Source organism: Convolutriloba macropyga, chromosome 6 (assembly GCF_964194025.1).
Source record: "Convolutriloba macropyga chromosome 6, txConMacr16.3, whole genome shotgun sequence".
NCBI classification, from domain to species: Eukaryota; Metazoa; Xenacoelomorpha; order Acoela; family Convolutidae; genus Convolutriloba; species Convolutriloba macropyga.
The window spans coordinates 22,421,807-22,442,204 of record NC_134473.1 but is presented as its reverse complement, the minus strand read 5'-3'; the positions used below and the strand labels follow the sequence as shown (position 1 = coordinate 22,442,204).

At 34.0% G+C, this 20,398-nt stretch overlaps 1 protein-coding gene across 1 annotated transcript in view; it reads right to left on the bottom strand.

Moving 5' to 3' along the window:
* The window catches only part of LOC142341261 (organic cation transporter protein-like), a 48,155-nt gene extending 35,970 nt beyond the window's left edge, over positions 1-12,185 (bottom strand). Inside the window, exons 1-2 of the mRNA XM_075392180.1 lie at positions 11,531-12,185; positions 2,010-2,179 (exon numbers count right to left, since the gene is read on the bottom strand). The gene's annotated coding sequence lies outside the window, so the exon portion shown is untranslated. The remainder of the gene's footprint in view (positions 1-2,009; positions 2,180-11,530) is intronic.
* Between the last annotated feature and the right edge of the window lie 8,213 nt (positions 12,186-20,398).

The window sequence follows — 20,398 nt, the reverse complement described above, 5'->3', positions numbered from 1 at the left end:
TAACGAGCAGTTTTGAGTAAGGGAAAGTAAGGGGGAGTAAGGCTAGCAATCACTGCATGTTCTTTTGTTCTTGATTTATTGACCACGACGCGATCTTTTCCATTGTTGCCCATAAGGCTTTTGAGCTCATCATTCAGATAAAATCAAATTGGCCAGAAGTCATCAAAAATACTATTGCAGCAATTTTTGAAAGTTTAAGGAGCATGGATAATATAAGCATCAGTCAGCTACATAAATGGTTCTATTATCAGTCTTTTATGGCTCTATAAATTTTCCACTTTCACGGTCAAAAGTGCTTTCACTTTGTTGAGTAAGAATGCTATTTACCAAAAAACATGAAAATGATCGTACAAAGAAGAGAATATTTGATGAATTTCCGTGAACATGAGTCAAAATTTCACAATTAAAAACAATTCTTTGCTCTTTGAAAACGTAATTGACATTTTTGTTATTCTGACATTGACCAGTATTAAATCATGTAACTTCAACAACCCTATAAAAAGACATCAACAACATCTTGCAAAGTATCTGTTAGATCTTATATTCTTCGACTTTTTTTTACAGCAACTTGGTTTTTGGTTAATTCCTAAATTAAACATAACCTCAAACGACTGTCTAGGGGTGCGCTCCTTTATATAGTTACTAGCTTAAGGAACCAGCCTTACTGAGAGAGGGGAGGGAGATAAAATGAGTGGGGAGATGTTTACACAAACCTCTTAAAATTGCCCTTCATACAATGAGTGCCGGCCCCATCAAATATTCCTCAGCAGCTTCGGGGAATTATACACTTAGAGCATACTATTACACCATGAAAGTTGCACGGCGACTTAGTGCCCTCTGGCTTTACTTTTTTGAGGACAAAAACTACAAAAACAATCAGTAGTAAAGTTGATCAAGCGAAAAACTGCATAGATAGAAAGCAATATTGATAGGAGCTTAGTTCGAGAGCAATTATTAAACTTTTTTTCTAAATTTCTTGCAAGACATTGTTTGAAAATTGCAAGCATTTAATGTTTTACTGCATCTGTCAAATGTATTGAAAGAATCTTAAAGATAACACTAAGTTATCGACCAGTGAACGATTACAGAAAGTTTTTATTCAAATTCAGAATAAGCAATTGTATTTTATTCTAGGGAAGCTACACTATAAATTCTTGGTGTTTTAGTATGTCCACGATTGAATTATACATACAAGCCCATACATATCAAAATTGTTGAATTCTTGAAAGCGTTTATTTGAGTTCTGCTATGAATCAATTCAGAACTACTATTTTTGACAAAATTTTTATTAACCTTTATGAAAAAAGAGATACAAATCTAGAAAAACACTACAATTATTTGACTGTTCCAGACGTCAGCGCAGTAAAAGACTAGTTTTGAGTTTGTTGAATCAATTCTTGCATGCCAAAAATTTTCTTCTGCGGGGTCGCTAAAACAAAAAGTAACAAATTATTTGAGCTTTTATCTCATTTGACGCAGAAGCTGCAATGAAATACATTTTTGTGAATTATATAATTTCTTTTGCCAATTTTTTAAAAGTCTTCCATCTGTCTGCTGTTTGCTAAAAAAAATAGTAAAAATGACACGCAAAGAAGTTCAACGCCTTCAACTCAAATCTTACATATTCTCATTAAAAAGTTGAGTAGATGGAAAATTGTGCTAACTTAGCGGTGAAACTGCACAGTTTGCGGTTTTTAGCGGTGAAATTTTTCAGCGCTTTCAGCGCATTCGCCGTTATTCCTATATCTTATATTTCAGCGCTAAAGATATTTGGTAAATTTACCGGTGATTTTTGTAAGATTTGCGATTTTTTGCGGTGAATTTTTTTAACCGAATTCAACGCTAGAAATCGCAATTCGTACAATTTTAAGCGGTTTTTAGCGTCCACATCTCTTTTTCCGTGTGTCAAGGAGGTTTGAGATTTGCATGTGCAGGTTTAGAGCCATTAGATCTTCCAAAAATGTGATTGGTTTTTAAATTTTGTCTGTTTTATGCCGGCTGAAATGTACCATATTGGATTAAAACTTGAATTTGTGAGATATAAAATGAAGGGAAGAAGTGTCGTGTTGAGACAATTGAAACTGATCATTTATCACTCTCTCTTCTGACATATTTATTCAGATCCGCCCTTCCAAACTAGTGCACGGCGGGTCACACACACGAATATCCGCAAGCAAGTCTGAAACACGCAAACACCAATCAATAAAAACATCTTTGGTGGCTTTCAAACGCCAAACGTTTTCGGCCACCTTTGAGCAACAATTTGCATAACTATTTCGTACTGTCAAGCAAATCCAGACCAAGTATGTGTCTTAATTAAGACAACAAATTCTCAACCAGGCGCTTAATAGATAGTTTCATCTAAATTTTTGGTAATTTTTCATAAGTTTAACTACATTTGGGGACGGCAACTTCGTTTTTCCCTAAAGCAATTGGAAAACGCTTAAAACACATAGAAGTTGATTAGAATTTCTCAAACACTTAACAATTCGACAAATGTACTAGTCTAAGCATTTTTACGTCTGTTTTCTACTTTCATTTCTGATAATCACCTGAAAACAATAGAAGTTAAATTATGAAACGAATGCAATCTAATGGGAATAAACTATGAAACTAACTTTACGAGCACTTATTCTATTTACGCAGTGGTATAGTTGACGACAACAACTGGATCAATAACTTGGTAACAGTACGCAATCTCATCGTTCATAAAAAGGGTTCCTCTTTATGTGATCAAAAGAAAGAATGAAACTTTTTTTGCTCAATTGTTCTTATTTTGGTTAAATGATTACGACGACGCAGAGGTATACCCCAAAATTTCCGCCTTAGTAAAATTGGTTCGAAAATTAGATACATACAATGAACGAAATTAGGAGACATCTTTCGTATCTTACTTTTCGCAAAAAGGGTTCCGCCAATTTTGCGAAATAAAAGAACATTCGGAACGAAACGTAGATTACAAGTCTTGTTGCACGTTTCCGCTCAATTGAAGTATCTATTATTTGCGCACATTTTGAGCATGCAATAAGCACTTTAATAAAGATTTAATTGAAGCTTCAAAGCTTTAAAGTGCTTTAAATACATGCAACCACAAAAACTGATTTTTTTTCCGGAAAATCCCTCGCACATCAAACGCTTTGTATATCAATGTGGGACTGGCCGATTTAAATAAGTAGTAATAAATAGTACTAATAAAAAGTAATAGGTAGTAATAAAGTACTATAAGTAGTAATAAAGTAGTAATAAAGTAGTACTAGTGGTAATAAGTTAGGCTTAATTAAATAAGTACTAATTAAGTTAGGCTTAACTGCGGATTATATGCAAAATTGAGCTACATTGCGTGCAAAAAATTGATACATAAATGGAGCAGATGCGGATACAAGCCGTGCGAAAAATAGCTTATAAAGTTTGTAATTGTATTTCGCGGATAGGATTAGGACACTTTTGCGAACTCGGGTTCTTATATTCCCTTCCATTTTGCCGGTGTCTGCTAAAGTAGATATTTTCCTCAACATTGTTCAATTTTCAATGTATTAACATAGTAAAAACGAACACGAGATACACGCATCGGGCATATCTGCCCGTGACTATTTGGGTATACCTCTGCATCGTAATGGCATTCAGCAGAAATTTTTGAGAAGGCTTTTTAGCAGTGGCTGAGCGTCTTGACAATTCAGCAAAAAACTTGAACATACACATAATCATGAAAAGTTTGTTTTGAAAAGTCTGATGCATAACCATGGATTAATAATAAGTAACATGCAACCCAAAAAAAGAACTCAGAAACTTTAAAACTTGTCAGTGAAAACAAAAGATCTGGCTACTTGAGAGCGGCAATAAGCAAAACAATTATTGCAAACAATGGAAATCCATTGCTAAGGCGCAATTTACTTCTTGATACTATATCGATACAATTATTTTGTTAAAAACGATTGCCCTCATTTTGGTGTTCGATCAAAAACTTAAACTTGAAAATTTTCAGATCTTCAAGTTTGAAAATGGCAACAGCAAATGAGTCAGATATCAGATTATAGGGAACAATAGAAACATTTCGTAAAAAACTACTGATAGATTATAAAAATTTTCATGAGATATTGATTCATTATCTTAGTTTACCCTAAAAATTCTTGAAAAATTTCCGTTTATTTTTGACATCCATTATTGACCGCTGCTATGTAGTTATTGGCACAACTAAACAACGAGTAAGGTTACTCAAATTTTTTAGTGAATACCGTGTTTTATAATCCTAATACATGAGCTAGATTGTTGCAAAATGCATTTTTGTTACGTTTCTGCTTTGCCACTTATAAGAACCTTATCACCATGTAGGGGAAATTAGATTGTTTTCTGTTTTATATGATATGAAATCAAAAAAATATGAGGCTACATGAGGTTTAAATAATCTAAGCGATAAATATAAGCCATTTTCGTACGCTTAAAATGCCAATATATACATAGCAAAGAATTTCATAGCAATGTTCATAATCCAATATGAATCAACGATAGAAATGATGAAAAGCTGTGACTATGGGAATTGGTAAGTGGCAATCAGATAATAAAACTGGTTTTTTGTTACTGAATATAATTAAAAATGAAAAAAACTGCCTTTTTGTTTCCGTATGTAGCATCCAGAACAACCAGAACTTTAAAGTTTATATAATTAAAAAAAATCATATGTACTAAAGTATTGCATTATTTTCTAGATCAGTTCAGTTTTGTTTAAAAAAAACTATTGCAACGAAAAAATCGTTTTAAGCAGTTAACAAATTTCTGATTTGGTTACGTAATTAACGATGGCGAAAGAGAAATAACTTCAGTCCCATTAGTTCAATTCTTTAGGAATCAATTCTTGATCAATTCTTTAAGGTAAAATTTTTGCTAGAAATATTTGCGTAATCACTAATCTACTAATCATTTTGAAAAATAAAAAATTTTCAGGTCGAAATTTAAAATCAGCCCGTTTTCTTCTATTGACATGCATCTACAAAAAGTAGCACCGAGTATGTATGACTTAGGTTTTGTTCGTAGTTTTTATTCAACCGACAAACTGGATTAACTCACAAAAACAGCGTTAAGGACTCCAGAACGACAGCAGCAGCCTTATAGACACTAGCGTCAAAGACACCAGTTCTTTATAGTTACCCGAACCTAAAATTTATAAATCTCATTTTGTTACTCTTTTTTTTAAACCCGCAGTTTTTCTGGCATCAGGCGGATCTTCAAATTACGTTTCTGTATTGAGTGAACCTTGTGCCAACAATAGTCTTCTCAATATTTGCAAACACTGCCTTGCTTTTCTAGAGTCAATCTTTTTGGTCCAATATTTTTTGGAGAGTTTAGTTTGAGAATTTTGGACGACTGCTGGACGCAAATTATTGTTTTTGAAATAGCCTTTGGTATCTACAGAGAGAACGTGACAAAACAGTCCAAAAATTTTGGTTTCGATTGAACTATACTGCATATTTATCCTGAAAAGTGTCTCCTTAGATTAAAAAAAAACTCAATTTTTGAAATCTTCAATGCTCAAGCTAAATTCAAACATATGTTGCATATGTTACCCTCAGTTTAAGTGTATTTTGCCTTTGTCAAAAGTTGTTTAGCAATATGTGCGCTACTTTGAAACAGGGCAATAAAATACTGAAATTATAAGACACTATAATGTTAAGATACTAAAAACAATGATAGGATACTATTAAGCTGCACTTTACTGAAATACTTCGAAAGAATTTGAGGATTTTCTACTCACCTTTCAAACCGAATCTGATCCTGGTCTATTTTTAAACTGAAATTGATTTACATGGTGGAAGTTAAAAAGGTAAAATATAAAAGGTAATTGAAAGTTAAGAGCCAGCATACCACTTTTATGTACGTGTGGCAATTTGAGCACCACTTGAGCCCGCTCCTGTGAGTCTAGGGCTAGAGAAAAACGAAGGAAAAGAGGGAAAAGTTGGGCGATGGTGCGGGAATAGAGGAATAATTGGGAGAGGTAAATGAGAATAAAAAGAAGATTTTATATGAATCTGGGGGGCGAGCTCACTTTTGGAGCAGAAAGCACGGCAATCTACTGCTTATATTTCAACTACTAGTAGTAGTAGTTGTTGTTGTAGTAGTAGTAGTAGTAATATTAATACTACTACAACTACTTCCTTTTCTGCTAAAATGCTCGCCACTTTTTGTTTCTTCTATAAAAAGTGAAAAGTTACACAAGAGAGGCAACTTGTAAAAATGTTTCCCCTTTCTTCCATTTATTGTACTTGCAAATTAGCCCCCAATATTTTAATAGAGCAAAACACATGGGATTTATGCCTGCCTGGTGTATTGCTCTTTTCACTGTTTGTGAGCAGAGCAGCAAAACTCTGCTACAAACAAAAGCCATTTTTGAAAACTCTTTCTCAATATGATAAACTGCACCAATTGCAATTAGAGACAACATTGCAGCAGCAAACAGTGATAAATGAGATTTCAACCTTCTGGAAAATTATGCTGCGACGCTTCAGTGAACGAACATAAACATTTCACGCTGTACGGACGTGAATTGAATACAATATGAGTTATAGAAGAAAAATTGCAAGTTGATCATGAATCAGAAAACCAAATCATGTGAACAAGTTTTTAAATCTCATTTGCAAAACTGTACTTTTAGAGCTTGGGAAATTCAGTACCTAAATCTTCTATCCAAAACAGAAAGCCAGTTCCATTATTTGCACGCCAAAAGCATCTTGATAAAATTTTTAAACGGGGTAAAAGACAATGAAATACTGACGATTCTGAAAAAAAGAGTTCTTGAACGGTTGTTTTCTTATTTTTTGTTTGCAGTTTAATACCTCACTTTCAAGGCCCCTTCGGCGCTTTAGTTTTGGAAAGATCTGTGTTCTGGAAAAAACTGCGAGCTATGACAAATATTTGCAAACAATTCTCTGGTAATTCTTTCGTAGAAAAATTTCAATTTGTTTTGAAGTAAATCTGTTCGGCAATGTGGTTTCCTAAAATTTGATCTGAAACAGTAATTGGCAGGTTTTAGAGGTAACGAGGGCGTAGAGTTACAAAATGAAAAAAGAAACTCACCTTTTCTGGAGAAAAGTAACTCTAGACTTAAACAGTGATGGCTACAATAAAAAGTTAAACTCTTGATAACGAAAGGGGGCAAATTGTAGGTGTGATGGTTGCTAATTGCAAATTGGGGGATCTAGAGCTAATGGTAATGGCCAATATTTGTTTAAAAGGGGGCGAAGGGAGAGATCGAGAGAGAAAGTGCAAAATGAGGAGAGAGGAAGGGGACAGAGAAAGAGAGCGAGTGAGGGGGGCGAGCTTAGGATAATGTGAGTGGTGTACCGGAGAATTAATGCAATCTGGAAAGAAAAACAATTAGGGAATAGGAAACACATGCAAATAGCCAGTCTCTAGGGACCTATACGCCACAAGGAGAAAACTAAGAAATGGAACCAACAACCATCAACAAAGAAGAATAATAGTGATGAAGAAGAAAGAAAGAAATGAAGACAGAAAGAGAGAAAGAAGGAAAATGCATTTACAGATTACTGATGTCGTACAAACCGGACAGGAAACCTTCAGTTCTTTGTTTTCTTGAAATTCACAACTTGCGTCATCGATAAAAATCTTTCAGACCAATAATGTCAAAATCTGCTGATAAAGCTTAAAAAATTAATAGGTTGGGCGAATTAATAAGTCTTGTTCTCTGTCTTGTTTCGCTGATCAAATTATCGAGATAATAAGAACCGTGGGTTACTTCCAATACAGGCAGAAAAAGAAATTTTGTGATTTACAAAAACAAACATTTATGGGCAATTTAAACAACCAGAGCTCGATTCAAACAACCAGAGCTCAACGAGCAAGTTAGAGAGGCAGATTGAAACCGAGGGAAAGAATTATGATAGGAGAAATTTGATCAGATTTGTTGCTCTAAAAAGAGAACTATGAAAACATAAGCAGAGCTTTTTTAGGCCATTAGGCTTGCTTGCTTCAAATCCTTCAAAAGACTAAACATATCAAAGTTTTTTAATCAAAACTTTGACTAGAATAGTAAATATATATATATATATATATATATATATATATATATATATATATATATATATATATATATATATACGGTAAAAAAGATTAAAATTTTACAGAAGTTCTGAGAATAATTAATATATCATAATTAACGCAATTGACGGCTTCTGAAAACTATATGACCATCTAAGAGCAAAAAAATTTAAAACATGATCAATGAATTTGTTTTGTTAAACACTGATAGTTTTACAGGTTGAGATTTTGAAAAACTGCAAAAAAAGTCAACAGTGATAGAAAAATCTTTATCCTCATAATTGAGGAACGAAAAAATTTGTTTCTTTTTTCAAGATGCTAACAAAAAGCATCATATGGCTGCACTTTATATTATGACTGTCTTTACTGCAATTCTAAATACAATAATACAGTTCATGATGGCTATTTTAGACCCAGTGCTAAAGCCGTTTTTGCGATACTCATTACAACTGATGATAAAACTTCAAAAAACTATTCTTCTATCCGTTTTAAATTTTTGAAGTGTTGCGAAAAAAGATTGGAATTCTTAAAAAATAAAAGATGATGATGTTGCATTACTTGTTGAAAAAATTGTTACACAAATTTTCTTATTTGTTTTCATTTTCAGAGTCAAAGCTACTTTAGGCAACTCAGTTTTCAGTTTTTACTTTGGAGCAAACGCTTCACTTTCAAAAATGTAGGTGTAGTTTATATTGACTGTATGACCAACCGTTTCATTTTATTTCAACATTCACAATAAAATTTTTGACCCTAAATTAATGAAATGAGTTTCGGAAGTTTTCCAACACGACAAGAGTTGAATTTGATAAAAAACAGCAAAAAATGGAGCCTCTATTTTTATCATTGCCTCCTTGAGAGAAGATTTGAGAATTCTAATTAAAGAAAAATATACACAGATACAATTATGAAGTTTTACTCTTGCTTCATGTCTTAGAAGCTAAAAATCAAGGAGGTACAGGCCTGTTTGTCAGCAATTCTGTTAGCAGTTTAGTATCAATCAGCTCAAAAGAAAAACAGTTAAAAAACAATTTTAAAAAAATTTTTCAGAGTTATCTGCAATCATTGATACGAAGTAAAACGTAAGAGAACTTAGACTCGACACACTCGTATTTAACTCTAGTTTAGACACTCGAAAAAAGTGGGAATGAAACAAAATTTTTGGTAATAATGTGGAATTTGTGTGTTTTAACCGTACATCGAGCTAAGAAGAACGAATGGATTGTTGAAATACAATTTAAATGTACAGACCAGCTGGTTGTTTGTTTTTACTGTTACACTTTTACTGTAACAGACCAGTTGGTTGTTTGATTAACCTCACTAGTTCATAAGACCGATCAAAAACAACGCAAGAAATGTTTGGTATGTCCGGTTTTCAATGTAAGAAATGATGGTTATCTTTGGTCTGGAACATACGAAAGCTCGGTATGCTCGTTTTAGCAAGATCCGGTATGTTCAGTCTCGAAAAAAGAACGTTTCGGTTTGTTCGATCTGGAACGTAAGAAAGCGTTGGTATGTTCGGTTTAGCCAGATTCGGTATCTTTGGTTACTATACGTGAGACACGTTCGGTATCCTGGGTTTAATACGCTAGGAATTGTTCTTGTGTTTGTTTCACACCTTAGGAACCCTTCGGTATGTTGTTGAGGAAAATTACAGAGAAAGACGGCCTGAGGTGAAGATGACCCAATTTTAATTATTATGAAAAGGTGAAACCATAATTTTTTAGTACTCTAAGAAGAAAGGCATTCATACTAACCACCTTCGAATGGACATTAAAATAGGTGAATTAAACAACGCTGAGTTGATTAATACTAGGGTAAAACTGTAAACTAATGAAAAATGCCACTATTTATTATTTTGATAATATTTATAAACCAAAGTTTATGTAAATTAAATTTTCGCCATCAGGATAAAATAGACTTCGTGGAATCAATTGAAAAGCTCACACAAGTATAAACGGATTGTTTTGCACACGGTTTTGGGAATGCTTGTTCCTGTACTGAATGTTAAACAAAAACGAAGTTAATATTGCTGCGCTAAACAATTAGAAAAATTGTTTTCGACCGAAAAAAATCATATAAACAGATCTACAGGTTTCCTTCTCAGTATCCGTCGATATTGGCTCATTTTTGTGCCTTAAGGACAAGAAATTCAGCATTGTTTTATAGAGTTTGGATGAGATAATCAGAATACAAACTTTTATCTTCCAACAACTTTCATTTTAAGTTTTACTAATTTGCTTTTTGCTGTTCCAATTTCCATCAAAGAGAAAGATAAAAATTCTCAGTTATTTTAATCTGATCTGATAATTTTTTTTATTTTTATAACTGAATTGGTTATCTTGAAAAGATTTTGACGCTTAAATAAGAAAAAATTTGGCGTTAGATCGGATATTATTTTTTTTTCTGTGTAGAGTTTCCCCTAATTGTATTCTTCTTCTGCATAAAGATGATGCCAAATCTTTTTTACGTTTAAAATTGACAATGCCAATTATCTCTTACGTTTAAAAACGACAATACCATTGGAACTTTCGTAGTTTCTGGTTAGAAAAAACCAAATATAACGATGAACTGTAATGTTTTAAAAACGAAGATATCTCAACTATAAGTGTTAGCGTCGTCCGCCAAACACCTGAAAAATAGTGCTACCGTTGCATATTGTTTTAGATTATAATGCTCAGAAAAACGCAATTAGAAAATGATGGAAATGTTGAAAAAAAGCTATCTCAGAGGAAGATTAAAAAAAGTCAGAAATAAAATGGCATCATGAGCTAAAATTTTTTATTACAGGGTTATCAGAAAAAAAACAAGCCAATATTGCAACAGAATCATTCAAATTGTAACAAAATCTTCTACTGTGTTTTACTTTTGAGTTAAAAATTTTGTTGCTTTAAATAGTCTAAACCACGAGATGATCTAACAGATGCTTATATTGTGCCTCCAAAAATTTTCCTTCATCCTATTTTCTTGTTTGTTTTGTAGTCGATATACGGCAACTATGAGCAATCATTAGGCTCGTTTCTTTAACATGTACTTCGATAAATAATTGAGTCTATTAGTTATTTGTAAAGAAGCAAGCTGGAATGTTACATAAAAGTTTTTGAAAACTATTTGTCGAAAGAATGTTGTCGAAGAAAAAGATAACAAGTAATGATATGGCCTCCAGGTCAAGGTTTTTCGTGCAATGTACAATATTTTCAGCCGAAATAGTAAACATAAATGTAAATGTGAAATAAATGTAGCAAAAACTCTGCATAAAAGTTGAAAAGTTTTGGAACATTGTTTGAACTTTATGAATCTGGCAGTGCTGTTGAGTTTTAACAGTCATAACATAGCGGGTCGTTTTATCCCTAAATCTGACTCAACAGACCTTTGTCTGGTCGTAAACCTTATTAAGGGCTGATTGGGTTTTATAGGTTGTTTGTTATGGTCTGAACTTGAAATTTTGTTCGCTTAAAGCAAGATTATTATGCGGTACACTTACCTAAATTTTCCTTTGGTCGTATTACATTGTAAATGATATCACCGAATTGTCATGTAATCTTTTATAGGCACAATCTGATTATATAGACGCTATAAGAATAATCGAACGACTTCGAAAGCAATAATAGAGCGAAATCAAACATCAAATATTTTAGCAAAATTATAAATCATGGTCTTTCTAAGGAGAGTGCTAATTAGACAGGGATTAACTAAATCCGGATACCGTTACGTTGCCATTTTCACCACAGAGGTTTATGTTTGTGCATTTGGTTGTTTATTTTCTGGCCTCAAATCAACAAATGTGTTCACTCAGTTGGGGTAATTTGTTCACACCGGTAGTAGGGTGGAAAAATTCTCCAGAATAAAAGACTCTACTAATGAGTTCCACATGAAGAATTGTGTTTATAAAACTCTTCCTTAATTTACTTAGTTTTGAATTAAACTCAGTCTGGGAAATGTTCAGTAACTAAAATTTCGGGAAGCCAAACAGCATGAATTGTTAAATAACACTGTCGAAAACCAGAAAACTAGCCAAACGACTTAGGGTAAAACTAGAGTTGAATAAATCAAAGAGCATATTATTTTACAGAGCTATTTCTTCGTTTTATTTGACATGAAATTGCTCCATAATCAACAAAGTATTCTACGAAGAAAGAATACACTAAAGTTAGCTGAAGATTTCTAAGTTCAAATGTCATTCAAGTTTGTTTTGTGTTGCATCAATCACATCTTGTTCGCTTCTAGCTGTCACTACAAATTTAACAATTTTGAGTAATTTGTGTTATCTTAATTTATATTTGAGCACTTATTACAAATCTAGCAATAAATGACCTATTTGCAGCTTAAGGACAAATTTTCAACATCTGTTTATTTGACTCGGTTTCATTGAATTAGAAGAAACAGTTAAAAGAGCTTTGATTTTTCGGAGGTCAAAACAAATTATTGACATTGTTTTCAGATTTTGTTAAAATTCATAATGCTCATCTGATTAGCTATGTTAGCAAAGAAAGTGTTTCAGAGATAGATAAATAGGCGAAGTAAAAACTCGGAGATAAAGATCTGTGTTGTATTTGTTTATCATTCGTAAACCCAGTTCTGATTACTTAATTAGAAAAAAGATTCAAAGATACAGCCGATATTTCTGCAACATTACTGAATTTGTATTCTAGGACCATAACGCCTATACCAAACTTAAAGCCGAGAATCCACAAACCCATATTGATTTTACTATCATCACGATATGATCCTGCTGTCACCACAGCATGGCCTGATTGTAGTTAGAAATCAGCGAATGATCCAGGGCCGTTGGTTTTATTTTTATAAAACCCTGAATAGTTCTAAACAGCATTTTAGTGACGGGAGAGGTATACTACAAACTGAACTGCAGTTTATCGTTCAGTTAATTTCTAACCATCAATCTTTTTTAGCAAAAAATTTTTAAAAAAATATGGATACCATTAGCAAGCGTAAAATCTTTCCATTGAAATACTTTTTGTGTTGAACGTTTAAGATCTTTTATGAGGTCACCAAGGTTCTAGATTTTTGACGTTTCATTGCCAAATTTACCCATTTTGACACCTTATTGAGACTTCTTGCGTAATTCAGCTGTCTTTTGTTTAAATTGTCATTGCACAATTGTTTTGGCGTAAAATTAATTAACCACGGGAGTTTTTGAGATTTTTTTGTTTTTGGTAAGTCACATACATTCAGCCTCGTAGGACTATAGCCTTTCTTGGAGCCGATATTATTCAATTTTCACAATTTTTCCAAAATGTTCACAGTTTTTGCCGTGTTTGAAAAGGAACGCTGTCAAAAATTGTCTAACAAGAAAACATTGGGTATATATCACCTCAAAAGAATACCCTAGTTGACAACAGATGGATAATTTATAAGATTTTGCACGATTGGCTACTCAGGCAAAAAATGGTTATCTTGCAAGATGTTTTTCAGACGTTGGCCATTTTGCATGCAAGACTTTGGCGATCTTGTAAGACCTTGCAAGACAAATTGTTCCTTCCGTACATTTGTTTTTTCTATTTAAACGTTTCAACGTTTTTTGGCCAGAAGATGGAAGAATGATTGGTTGTAAGTTTTGTAACAATTCAAAAAATAATCAGAGACAAAGCTTTTGTATTAATCTGATCCAGTCCGATTACGTTCTAATTGTTTCCATATTTGAAAAATGAATGGTTACCTTGCAGGTTTTTGGGAAGAATATGTTGCACGATAATCATTCGGAGCCAACCGGGGTTGCTAACTAAATGTGAAAAAATTCAAGTGTAATTGCTATAGAGTATTTTTAGCTAGTTTTTAACTCTTAGCCAAATTTGTTGTATTTTCAGATTTTTCAGCATTTCAGCATTTTTTGTACAGTTCAGATTTAATTTATTAACAAGAAAAAATGGAGAACGTAAACCAAAATAAAACAAAAATAACTGTAACAGAGCTTCTTTTTCCTCACACAGTAGTTGTCCGCACTCATTGTAGTGGTTGTATATCTGCACAATTTTAGAATTTTGTTTTGAAACTCTCAAATTTTGCCTAAGTGAAAAACTTGCTGCTAATTTTTATCCGCTTCATTCTATAGTCTTAATAAAAACGGTTGCTCATAAATCCAGCAATCAAATCACATTGGTGCAAAAAAGCGAATGATTTAAGTTTGATTGAAAGCAGTTTATAGATTAAGACTTTAGGAACAAAATATCGCACTATTTTCCAAAAAAATTTTTTTTGAATCAACATTTAGACTTTCATAATAGTTTTTTCTTTGATTTTTGCAAAAAATAGCGAAAAGCAAATTTTGTTGCAGCTAAACTAGGCTTCAGATTTTTATATTTTGAAAAGCAGTTGTGCAATTTTGCTTTTATTACTTGGATTATTAATCACATAAAAAAAAGTTCTTTTTATCGATTCTGTACAGGCAATAACCAATTGTTTTCTTGCCAAGAGCCAAAGACCATCACGGTCTTTTAATACAACAGTAATATCTAGCAAAAACACAATTATGATTTGAGATACATTTATCTTATTTACAATCCCCTTATCAAACCTTTGTTGACTTTTCCTATTTCTGGACCTGAAATTGAATTGCTGCATTTCCGAGGTAAATTTAATTTCCAACGATAATTAAAACAAACGTTTCAAAAAGAACAGTAAAAAAGTTCTGATCCGCTAAATCTGTATTTTAACAATTATCATGTTTCTCCCAAATATTTCTGCTCAAGAGTCATAGCAAAAACACTGCTTCAGAGATTAATTTTAAATTAATTTTGAGGCGACGACTTTGTTTTTTGCATAAAGCTCTATGCAGTTTACATGAATTTTTCCTTTTCATTTTTTGATGTGTATTGATGATTAACAAGAAAAGTTTCAAACTTTATAAAATTGCCATTTTTCATAGCTATAGTTACTGAGCGAGAATTCTAGTGTTCTGTTTCTTGTGGGAAAATTCAAAATTCATACTATTTGAGAATACACAACAAAACCAGCGCTCTATCTTAAACTACCAAACGTTCATTTGCTAATTGAAACAGTTTTCTATTATAGTGTTCGAAAAAAATCTTTACCGATGAATATCTTTGATTAATTTTTGTCGCAAATCATTCTGTTCCATTGGCAGTACTTAAAAACAAATACTTTAATTTTTAATGGATACAAAAAAACAAAATTGACTAAGGCTGGACGAATGGCTGCTAAACGACTAGCGAAAGTTGGACTTTCTTAATGGTGGCGCAGTCTTGGGGAGCTTTCAATTAGACTAGACGGAATCAAGAAAATTAGTCAATTCTGTTGGCTATAAAAAGAGTAAGGGTATCCAAAACACCAAAAAAACCAAAACACCAAAACACTGTTAATTTACACCTCGTGGGGTTCAATCTCTCAGAACAACTCTTTTCTCCAAAGTTTAATGTTTAGCAACAGTTTCAGTGAATCTCACGTACTTTGAGAATAATAAGTCTTCTAACCAGATGAATATTGACTTAATGTGCTCGGGCTCATTTCATTTTGTAAGGGGAAAGTTTTAAAATTTCATTGTTCAAACAGAAAACGACCTTGTCAAAAAAAATAGCTGCATAAAAAGTATTGTACAAAAAGTTGTACAAAAAGATAAAGATGGAACAAATGAAACGGGACGCTACAAAACTCACGGGAGCAATCAATCAAGCGTACGCAAGCACCAATGCATTAGATAAAAATTTCAATTTAAGTTTGTCAAACACTTATCTTTAAAAGCAGACTCTCTTTATTGTTTTTTAAGAAACGTTTGTTATTTTTTTAAACTTTGGCACAAAATAAGGTAACATTCTTCCATTTTTTCAATAGTTTGAACCTACAAAACAGGTGTGATACATATGATACATATATATATATATATATATATATATATATATATATCGAAATTTGTATGTGTACTTAATTATCAATCTACCCTCAATATTATATAGAAATCATAAATATATCATAACTAAGGTTATGACTTTTTAGTATTCACGTATAAATATATTCCCGCTAGTCTACTAAATTATTTCATACTTTGTTCATATTATTTTATTATAAGTAGTCATAATCTCATTTAATCAATCTGAAATCATGTTGCTTCTTCAAACGCTCTTAATTTACTTAGGACAAATTAGCTGTGGATTCGCGTCGCGATTCCAATAAACCAATTCTGTAAAACACACTTATTCAAGGATTCGCCCTGCGATTCCCACTACACTTTGAGATAGTGTATTTGCGGCACACATCCAAATCTATTTGCAAAGCTTAAGCGTAACATGGCGCAGTCAGCATTAAAGGACAGTGGCAAATCTCCACTCGGAATACAGCCTTTCTGGGAGAAGGCAACTCTTGAACCTCCACTGCGATGGGAACATTGGAGGACACAGCTTAAACTTGCAATCCTTGCCCGTGAAGTGGATCTACTATTAGCTGATCCCCCCGAAAACGTAACTCTACCTCTTGAACCCGCATACGAGGACGCAGTTGAAAATCCAACAGCACAGTCAGAGCGAGATCGACGCACCCGTAATGAACAGGCAAAAACAGCATGGAAAAATAATTGTCAACGCATCATAGCGGTAGGCATATTATGCGGAGACAAACCGTGGAAACTCTGCGATCGCAAAGCATCGTCATTGATGTACTTGAGTCTGGGAACAGAAGGGCGGAGAATATTCAATTCAAAAAACTCGACTGTTGTTCTGGATGAAATTTCAACAAAAAACCTTTGGGATGTCTTGAATACAACTTTCATCCAAATTCACAACATCACTTTCGGTCGATATCTCTTCCTTACACGAAAACAACAAACGGGAGAGCCAATTGAAAAATTTTATGGTCATCTCAAAGAACTTTCAGAAAATTGAGATTTAGGAGAAAAAGGGGATACGATCATTAGAGATGTTTTTATCGCAAATATGCAGAATGAAGATATCCAAAAAGAGCTCTTAAAAGAAACGGTTGAACCTGACAAAGCATTGGCAATAGCTATTAATATCGAAATGGGTACACTCAACCAGCTCAAGATGAATGCGAATAAAAATGAACTCAATTCAACTGTCAATCAAGTGCAGCGGATGCGCATCGCAAATGCTACTCCCTTTTTGACCATGAACACTACGGCACGGAAAAAGCCCACAACTTGTCATTTCTGTGGAATGAACTGTACTCCTGAGCACCGCAATAGATGTCCTGCTAGAGGAAAGAAATGTAATAATTTCGGTATTGATAATCTTTTCGCAAAAGTCTGTCGGAAACCAAAAAACCCTACTTCATACCCAAAACCCAGGCCCCGGGTTAATAATGTCGAAAAAGACGACCAAGCTGAAGACCTTAATCAAATTTCGATTGATTTCGATCCTGATTTGGAATCTAATTATTCATCGGACGAAGATAATTGCGTGGCTACTGTATCTTCGACGGAATTCACAACTTCAATGGAGGCACTCAATCTCCCCGTAACGATTGGAAAAACAGCAACAAATGTTTTGGTGGATTCGGGCAGCGTGTGCACAATAGTAAATGAATCATTGGCAACTTCAATTGTTTCCCAAGACTCAAATTTGAAGTGGATACGCGAGGCAAATCCTAAGCAATTGAAAACATTCTCCAACGAACCTATTCATACGCTAGGCACTCTTCAAACTTCAATCCAAGGTAACAATTGGTACGCAAATCCAATAGAAATTCAAGTTGTGACGGATGGCCACCGCCCACTGTTAGGTAGAGATTTGTTTCCTGTACTCGGACTCTCAATTCAACAGTCAGATAATCAAAAGACAATTAATCAGGTAGAACAAGAATACTGTCCAATCAAGACACAAATCGCATCCGATTTTCCTGATTTGATCTCCAGAATCGGTAAGTCCAAAATACATATTGTCCGTTCAAAATTCCATAAAAATTACACTCCATTACACCAAAAAGGCCGTCGCGTCCCTATAAATCTGTTGGACAAAGTATCCAACGAATTGAAAAAACTCTTTCAACGTGGACATATTGAAAAGTTACAAGAAGGTTCTGATAAAAATTTAATTTCCCCTATCGTAATTACAGTCAAGAAGGACAAATCTGTAAAGTTAGCTCTCGATTCAAAAATCTTAAACAAATCAATACATAAAAATAAATATCAAATGCCAAACATAGACAGCCTTATCGATTCAATTTCACAGCATATTAACGACTCTAATCAGGGCGAAAACATTTATTTTTCAACAATCGACTTAAAGTACGCATATAGCCAACTAAACTTGCATCCGGATACCGCACGTCATTGCAATTTCAATATCATTTGTGGTGACGCAACAGGTACGTATCGTTTCAAAACAGGATTTTATGGCCTTACAGATATACCCGCTGAGTTTCAAAAGGCGATGGATTACACATTAGTTGGTTTGTCTAACACATATTGCTTTCTTGACGACATAATTGCAGTTAGCAAAGGTAGTAAGGAATCGCACCTCAAATACGTTTACGATTGTTTAAGAAAACTTGAGGCTGATAATCTCCGAATTAACTTAAGCAAATGTCATTTTGCTAAACATCAGATAAATTGGCTTGGTTTCACATTTTCACAAAGCGGTGTCAAACCTATAGAATCTAAAACAGCAGCAATTGCAGAAATCAAAGCTCCAAAAACACTGAAACAATTACGATCATTTTTGGGTAGTGTCCATCATCTAAGTAAGTTTATTCCTAATCTTGCAAAAATATGTCATCCTCTTCGACCATTATTAAAGAAAAACAAAAAATTTATTTGGAATGAAAATCACCAAATGCATTTCGAACATATAAAAACTGTTATTGCAAATGCTACTGAAAACACTCATTTTAACCCGACACTGGAAACGCGAATCAAATGCGACGCATCACGTCAAGGTTTAGGCGCCGCACTTGAGCAATTGGATTGTGAAGGGTGGAAAACGGTAACCTTTGCGTCCCGATTCCTTAATGGCAATGAAGAACGTTATAGTATAAATGAACTGAAATTACTTGGGGTTGTTTGAGCTATTGAAAATTTTAAATACTATCTTTTTGGGAAGAATTTTACTGTATTGACAGAGCACAGTGCACTCCTTTCAGTCTTAAAATCTCATCGTTCAAATAAATCTTATAATAGTAGATTAACTCGATGGATCGATCGTCTGTTACCTTTCGATTTTAATATCGAGCATATTCCTGGCACTAGAATGGGTTTAGTTGATTATATTTCACGCCAACCAAATCAAAAAGCAAAAAGCGTCACTCAATACGATGAGGAATTTATGGTAGCAACAATTTCCCGTATTCGCGACGCAATTATATCTTTATTTAGTCACTCGAATATAATTCCTTTCCATAAGCGGCACATAAACAATCAATGCAAATCACAAGTAAACAAGACGAGCGTCCACTCTTGCAAACCTGCTAAATGTAGCACGCATAATTCAAATGCCTCAAATAACTCATTCACTACTCGAGCCCAAGCAAGTAATTACAATCGAAAATTCATTTCTCGCTTTAATTGCCACGCAAATCACTTGCTCAAGTCTGACACCACACTCGCATTGAGAATCCAGTCGCAAAATTCTAATTGCCATTTAATAACTAATTCCACACAGCAAATACTCCACATTAAAATGTCAGCAAAAGAGGCACCACAAAATAACCCACCTACTTCACCACAAACCCCGAGAGTGACATTCCGTATTCAATCTACTCCCATCTCATCTACAAGAGCCGGACCCAGCAACACCCAAGCATCATCATCACTCGAGGAATATGACATCGAGCTATCCCGGGAAGAGGTATTTGAAAATAACCTCAAACAGCTCTTCACCAAATCCTTTCTGGCGGTTCTCACTAGTAAGGACGCGGTGTTGAAAGAGATCCGTGACTGTGTCCTACAGGATGATGAGGCCCGTTGTAAAGAAGTGAGCACGTACATCCACTCCTTTTGGAAGGACCTACATGTGAAATCTGGGTGCCTGTGTGTTGACCAACGCGTGGCCATTCCAATTTCTATTAAGGAGGCGGTGCTCGAATCCATTCACATGACGCACCCTGGTAGTTGGGGGATGATCTCTCTCTCCCAATATGCATGGTGGCCCTACATGCATAGGGAAATTTTAGCAAAAACATCTGATTGCGTCCCGTGTACAGATATTGGTAAGAATCTGAAACCTATCATAACAAAGTCTAAATGGCACCCACACAAAGCTTGTCAGGAACCAAATGAAGAAATACAGATTGATTTTGGGGGTCCGATAATTAATGATAATGACAAAGATATTTATTTCTTTACATGTATTGACCGTTATTCCAAATATCCAACAGTTAGAATATTCGACAATGCTAATGGGGTAAATGTAGTAAAATTTCTTCGTGATTA